At 46.5% G+C, this 7,500-nt stretch overlaps 1 protein-coding gene across 2 annotated transcripts in view; it reads right to left on the reverse strand.

The window, feature by feature from the left end:
• Window positions 1-7,500, reverse strand: part of LOC310773737 (vang-like protein 1) — a 111,291-nt gene that overhangs the window by 26,693 nt on the left and 77,098 nt on the right. The gene's annotated exons all lie outside the window — the stretch shown is intronic.

The following is a 7,500-nucleotide window of genomic DNA, read 5'->3' on the forward strand; positions in this document are numbered from 1 at the left end:
AAAGACAAAGCTGTTATCTGAATGCTGCTGCTGCTGCTAGATAATAGATATATACTGTAGCTTAGACACTGTGATTGATATCGTCTTTACCGTAACACTTTCCCATAGCTGGGACTCACACCCCCAATTTGTGCTTTCCACTGAGAGAGAGAGAGAGAGAGAGAGCAAGAGAGAGAGAGAGAGCGAGAGAGAGAGAGCGAGAGAGAGAGAGAGAGAGAGAAGGTGGGAAGTGGAAAAAGTAAACATGGCGGGCTGCCAACTGGGCTAGGCTGACGTGACGGGGTCTGACTGCATCCGCAGATAGTGAAGGTCAGCGTGTCGGAGGGGAGCTGTTACACCAACAAAGATAAGGACTCTTCACAAGGCAGTCATAAGTAACAAGCTGCTGAAACAGAGTTCAGAAAGAAGACGTATTGTGATCACTGTAGGCATGCTGAGGGAAGGGTGGGGGGTGGATGGTGGACTGGGACAGTCCCACTGGCCCGGGGGGTTAACCCAGCAGAGAATCAGATGGAGCAGAACAATGCTGTACGCTCGCACTGAAGCTGAAGCCAGAAGAACGAAGCCGCTGACTACTACTACACTATTATATAGATGTTATTTCTACTATTTCACATATCAATACTGCATACACACACGCACATACGTAATACTGAGGCGCTGCTAGCTGTGTGTAAACTGGACAGGAAAAAGCTATGTTCACGCTACCTCGTTTGTCATTTTGTTTCCCACGTCTTTGGGTTTTATTATTTTAGTATTCAGGTTCAAACGTCCAAACAGTGATGACTGATTAGTCAACATTGTCATTTATCAAGTAGAAATAATAGATGTAACTTTTTTATTTGTTTGCTTTCAAGATAGTTTTTGACCCAGTGCAGCACTCCAGACAGACAGACACTTGCTGGTTAGAGCTTCACAAATACTACGATTTGCTTGATTTTCTCTATACGAGGGATCAGCCGAGCAGCATTTTGGTCGGGGGGAAAAATGCGTTTCCGGGTGGAAATGGCAATGGGGCCCTATGGAGCGAGACTTGAGTGCTCACTCTAGCCCCGGCTGTGCGGTGCACACTTTAAAAACTGCGACAGTTCACACAACTTTAACACGACATGCGTACATTACACATCAAACTCTTGAGCTCTCACTCAGAATGTCAAAATATAAGCGATGTCATGTATAGTTTTTGAGATATTAACGTTTGTTTGGCATGACTCATACTAGTTAACTGCTGCGGTTCCCGGGGGTGTTTTGCGGTGATTTGTTGTTGTTGTGACGTCACGCTGATTCCTCGTATTTCATATTGTTATAAAATGATTACTTTGCCGTTTTCTTGGCTGCTGCTCAGACAAAGTAGGTCATTTTAACTCATTGAGTGCCAGCCACTTTTGGAGAACGGACGCTCCCAGTGCCAGAGTTTCAGAGCTTTTTTCAGTGATTTCTCGAGGCCCACAGAATATTGTGTGATATTACTATGTAAACACTGAACACGCAAAAAGAACGATGAGACTCTCTTCTATCATCAGCAAAAACAGGTTTATTGATATAATTTTCCGTTCTTTAGTTATCAGCCGGAGAAGATAGCTTGATTTAACCAAAAACAGACGTTTTTTTCTAGAAGCTGAGATAATGACCCTTTTGTGAAATTAAACATTTCAAACACATCACTGACTCTGAAGCTAATTTTCTGATGTAGTCACACCTCAAAAATAATTTCCTTCAATAAAACAGTGAAGGCCAGGGAATTTTGTTTGGCAGAATAATATTTTTTAGCTGCAACCAGCAGCGCTGGCCCCTGCGTGCGCTGCTGGTTGCAGCTTCTTGCTGGTCTTGATTTGCTGCTGGTGGGCATCGGATATTCTGGCTTGCGTTTGCCAATCCTGTCCTGCTGTCTGGGTCTGTCTGGGTCAGTGTTGTGTGCTGCTCTGCGTGCCCCCCCCCCCCTCCCACCCCTCAACTGCACACTCCTCCTCCGTATGGGAGTGTCTCTGGTGGCTCTCTGCTGAGTTTGCTGTGCACAGTGAAGGGTGCACGACATCCAGCTTTTTTACAGCGTTCCGCGTGTGTTTGTCACCGGCTCCCATGCTTCCAGTTGAGAATAATAACAACTCCACGGCTGTCGCAGCGGACACGGAGGAGCTCAATTGTGGGAGCAGATTGGCTGCTGCCGGCACAGTACAGCTAACGTTATGCTCCACGCATATCGATGCATACGGATGCGATGCGATTTCCGTTTCCCCAACGACTTCTTCTCTGTTTTTCTCTGCCTTTCTGTAATCTGGAGAGCACTGTCGCCACCTAAGGGTTCTGTAAAATAGGTTATAGACCTCCAATAGCTACAATATTTGTACAGGAGATGCAGAAGGCTTTGATCGACGTCCCACCGTCAAAAAACGCATTGGACGTCGAAAGACGTCCTTGGCACTCTACGTCACTATTTAATTGGACGTCGAAAGACGTCCTTGGCACTCAATGAGTTAAGAATGAACTTGTGACGGGCATCTGTTTGTTATTTTATAGATGATGAATCCATAATGAAAACAATCATTAGTTGCAGGCCTAATCCAACCCATCATCACACGCCACATTCCTGTCACGGCCTGTCCTACTCACTTTCTCCACAGCGTCAGCTAGTAGTGACACTGGTAACATTATCATTGGGATCGTTTTTGGCGCAGGTTTCTTTGAGGAGCTCCAGCTCTCTGACCGTCTCAGTTCCATGTGGCCTTCAGTGGCCCCGCAGATAAAATAACACGACAACAGAGTCGTAAATACTCCTCTGGTGTCTCCCCCCGTCACGAGTCGCTCGGGAAAGACCCCCGACATCACGAGCGGCCGGCCCAGCGAGCTGTAAACCAGACGGAGGAACGCCAGGCTTTGGGTTCAAAAGGTCAAGAGGCCAACGGGTGAAGATTGTACCGCGGGGGCATTTTGGTGCGTTAGTGGGGCAAACTGTCTGCACCTCATTTATTTATGTATGTAAATAAACCCAAAATAGACATGATGAAAGGCAAGAGAGCCATGAGGCCAACTTAAAAGGCGAGCTGAACCCAAAAATGATATCATATTTTAGTTCACAATTCACATCCCTGGGTATTCAGTGCACCGGTTTTATTTTATTTGAATTATTATTATTATTTTCCTTCCGATTTTATCCAATTTTTTCCCATTTCTATTATTATCATTATTATTATTATTATTATTATTTTAATTGTTCTGATTTCCCCCCATTTTCTCCCCAATTGTACTTTGCCAATTATTCCCCCTGCTGCCCCGGTCGCTGCTCCCCCCCCTCTGCCGATCTGGGGAGAGCCGTAGACTAGCACCATGCTTCCTCCGACACATGCACAGTAGCCAGCCGCTTCTTTTCACCTGACAGCTGGAGCCTCACCGGCAGGACGTAGACACGTGGGAGGAGCACGCTATTCCAACCAGTTCCCTTCCCTCTGAACAGGCGCCCCGACCAACCAGAGGAGGCGCTATTGCAGCGACCAGGACAAATACCCTCAATCTGGCTTCCTTCCCGCAGACACCAGCCAATTGTGCCTGTATAGACGCCCGACCAAGCAGGCGGTAACACGAGGATGCGAACGTGCGAGCCCCGTGTTGGTAGGCAGGGATTTTACCGCTACACTACCCAGATGCCCCAGTGCACCTGTTTAACTATGCATGCAAAGAAATTCACAAACCCCCCCCACACTTTTTCACATCAAAAGTTAATTTTTCACGATTTCATTCATAACCGTAATCTACAGTATGCTGGATTTGGAGGCAGTACATCCCTTATAAGCGACAGGATTGGCCAAGTTACGGCAACTCCTGTCCCCAGAACTGTCAAATCAAATCATCCACACGCCATGTCCCGCCTCACGACCCTGATCCAGTCAAAGCAAAGTTTATTTTCACTCGGATACGTCGTCATCACAGACGCTGAGATATCACTTCAGCTCGTCTTTAAGCAATCCCAGACAAAAAACGTCCAGTGTCGTTTACTTCATGAGTATTTCTACCAGAATGGCTATTTTAACACGACTGTGTAATAAATCAAATTGCATTTATTTATTTAAAACTGGAAGTGAGTAATTGTGTGTCTCAGGGTGCTGACAGCATGGAGTATTACAACAATTTAAAAGGTACGACACAAACGCACACACGCGCGCACACACACACACACACACACACACACACACACACACACACACACACACACACACACACACACACACACACACACACACACACACACACACACCTAGTCCAGTCAATTGGAATGGGAGATTGTTTGGAACGGGACATCCACTTGAAGACAGCAGGACTGGAGATGCCACTCCACAGAGACGAATGCAACAGGCGCTTTACTGATGTGAAGCAATGATCCCCCAGAGAGAAGAACAGTGAGCGAAACCTGGTTATTTTCTTCTTCTATGAGGAGCTTTGTAGATGAACGCTCCACAAAAGGCCAGGCCTTCACAAATCACCAGGGAGCACAACCGGCACAGCCAGGCAGATACACAGCAGCGCTCAAAGGAAAGTCTCTGGTCTTTGTACGAAACTGAATGATTATTAAAAATCATTCTAAATCTGAAAGACTCCACAAATGTGGATCAATGTCTCACTTTATTCTTCCATTAAATGTTTAAATATTCATTATGTTTATAGATGGTTAGCGATATTTACATGGAGCCTTTAGATCAGAATAGTAGCCCAATCAGAATAGAAATGCCTCATATAAACACCTCAATCAGAGTAAACTGGCCCGATCCAACTGAAATTTCATTCCGTTTGAGAGGGGTGGTTTAACCCGGTCATGGATCCATTCTGTCATGTAAGCATTCTGATCGATCACTTCCTTTGCTTTGGTTTCTTTGGTACTTTTTACAGGACAATTTGAATGGATGTGCTTGTTATTAACCTGGGGCGCTCGGGCTATGTTGTTTTGGTGCTATGTTGTTTTGGTGTACGGCAATGAAAATGACAAAATTGGACACGATCATGGGAGTCCGAGTAGTGTAGCGGTATGTTCCCTGCCTACCAACACAAGGGTCGCAGGTTCGCGCCCCCCATGTTACCTCCGGCTTGGTCGGGCGCCCATACAGGCACGATTGTGTCTGCGGGTGGGAAGACGGATTGGGGGTACAGTATGTGTCCTGGTCGCTGCACTAGCGCCTCCTCTGGTCAGTCGGGGCGCCTGTTCGAGGTGGAAGGGAACTGGTGGGAATAGCGTGATCGTCCCACGTGCTACGTCCTGCCGGTGAAGCTCCCCACTGTCAGGTGAAAAGAAGCGGCTGGCAACTGCGCATGTGTCGGAGGAAGCATGGTCCTAGTCTATGGCTCTCCCCAGATCGGCAGAGGGTGGAGCAGCGACCGGGGCAGCAGGGGGGAAATTGGCTAAGTACAATTGGGGAGAAAATGGGGGGAAATCAGAACAATTAAATAATAATAATAAGAATAATAATTAAAGATAATAATAATAACAATGATAATAATAATCAAATAAACGTTGACCCGATCATTACTAGTGACTGAACGAATAAGCCGAGCACAACTGCACCATCTGAACTGCCCCTGAAGAATAAACCCAAGGCAAAGACTCTACTACTGCTTAACAGTTGATAGATCTGCAAGTCTTAATCCTAGTGTCTAGCTGGCAAAGACAAACATTCTGTGTGTGTGTGTGTGTGTGTGTGTGTGTGTGTGTGTGTGTGTGTGTGTGTGTGTGTGTGTGTGTGTGTGTGTGTGTGCTCATGTGTGAGTGTGTGTGTGAGTGTACAGGAAATCAATCAGTCTGAGTAGTCAGGAGGTGTATCACTGACCACGAGCGAACACGATACCCCGGAGAGGAGAGCACCCAGGAAGAGACATGAATCACAGTTCCTCATGCCTCGTAGCTGGGATGCTACACTCACCACCCTCTGGCCTCGTTTCATAATCCATATATATATATATATCACATAACATGCAGTGCACACACAGTATCGGCTCATGCCAGTGTTTTCCTATGGAGAGAGCAGTGGCTCTGTCCCCAGAGGAAGCAATATCACCATACAACACACGCAGACACACGCACACACACACACACACACACACACACACACACACACACACACACACACACACACACACACACACACACACACACACACACGCACAATCTCCACCAAATGACTTGAAGTTGAATTTAGATCCAGATTGCAGCTGACCTTTCAATCAGATTACAGCTTCATGTGTCAATGTGTGATATCTCTATGGTACAAACAAAGACACAGTAGTAGAGAAACTCATTCACACTCACTCTTGTGTGAAAAGTGAACTGAAAGAAAACGATCCTTGTCCACATCTGAATTTTGATGATGATGATGATGGCACATTTTCTACTCGCTGCAGCTTGGCAAGATATATGGCATCTTTGTGTACGAGTATTTTAATCAACCAGCGAATTAATTGCACATGCATCCGACCATGAGACGGATCCTGTCCAGCGTGCATTAAAGGAGAACTTCACCGAAAAACAACGCTGATTTATTTTGCACGTGATCTCACACATATCCAAAAAAGTGTAAACAGTGCATTTAGTTTGACAGTTATTAGGAGTTGATTTGGGTTCAGTTGTGGACCGGTGATGTCATTTGTGCATGAATGACATGACATCACTGGTCCACAATGAAGACACCATATACAGTACCTGTACACTACGCACACAGTGCTTCAATGACATTTGGGACCTTGTTGCTATTGGAGCCTCTCTACCTGGGCTTTCCCTCTGCCGGCATGAGTAAAAATAGACATTATAGTGACCCACATTTCCTCACAGGATTAACCAATCAGCAGAGTGCCATGTAGCTCAGGAGGAGCAGGCCTCGCCCCCGCCAGGCCCACTCCCATTCATCATCCCCATGGTCACTGGTCAGGCATACAGGTAGAACAGAGAAGAGAGAGCAAACAAGCAAGGGAAGGAAGAGGCCAAACACATGGCAGAGAGATCCAATAACTGACAGCCTGAGCCAATTAAAGGAGAGAGAAGGATTGTTTGCGGGAGGCAGTGAAAGTAGGCGTACGGCCGGGGTTCAAGGGCCAGAGGAGAGGAGAGGAGAGAAGAGAGGAGAGGAGAGAGGAGGAGAGGAGAGAGGAGATAAGGGAAGAGAGGAGAGAAGAGAATATGAGGAGAGAAGAGAAGAGAAGAGAGGAGAGAAGAGAATATGAGGAGAGAAGAGAAGAGAAGAGAGGAGAGAAGAGGAGAGGAAAGAGAAGAGAGGAGAGGAGAGAATATGAGGAGAGAAGAGAAGAGAAGAGAGGAGAGAAGAGGAGAGGAAAGAGAAGAGAGGAGAGAATAGGAGGAGAGGAGAGAAAAGAGGAGAGAAAAGAAGAGAGAAGAGGAGAGAAGAGGAGAGAGGAGGAGAGAGGAGAGGAGAGAAAAGAAGAGGAGAGGAGAGAGAAGAGGAGGAGAGGAGAGAGGAGAGAAGAGAGGAGGAGAGAAGAAAGGTGAGAAGAGAGGAGGAGAGAAGA

This window comes from Poromitra crassiceps (assembly GCF_964638095.1).
Source record: "Poromitra crassiceps genome assembly, chromosome: 3".
Taxonomy (NCBI): domain Eukaryota; kingdom Metazoa; phylum Chordata; class Actinopteri; order Beryciformes; family Melamphaidae; genus Poromitra; species Poromitra crassiceps.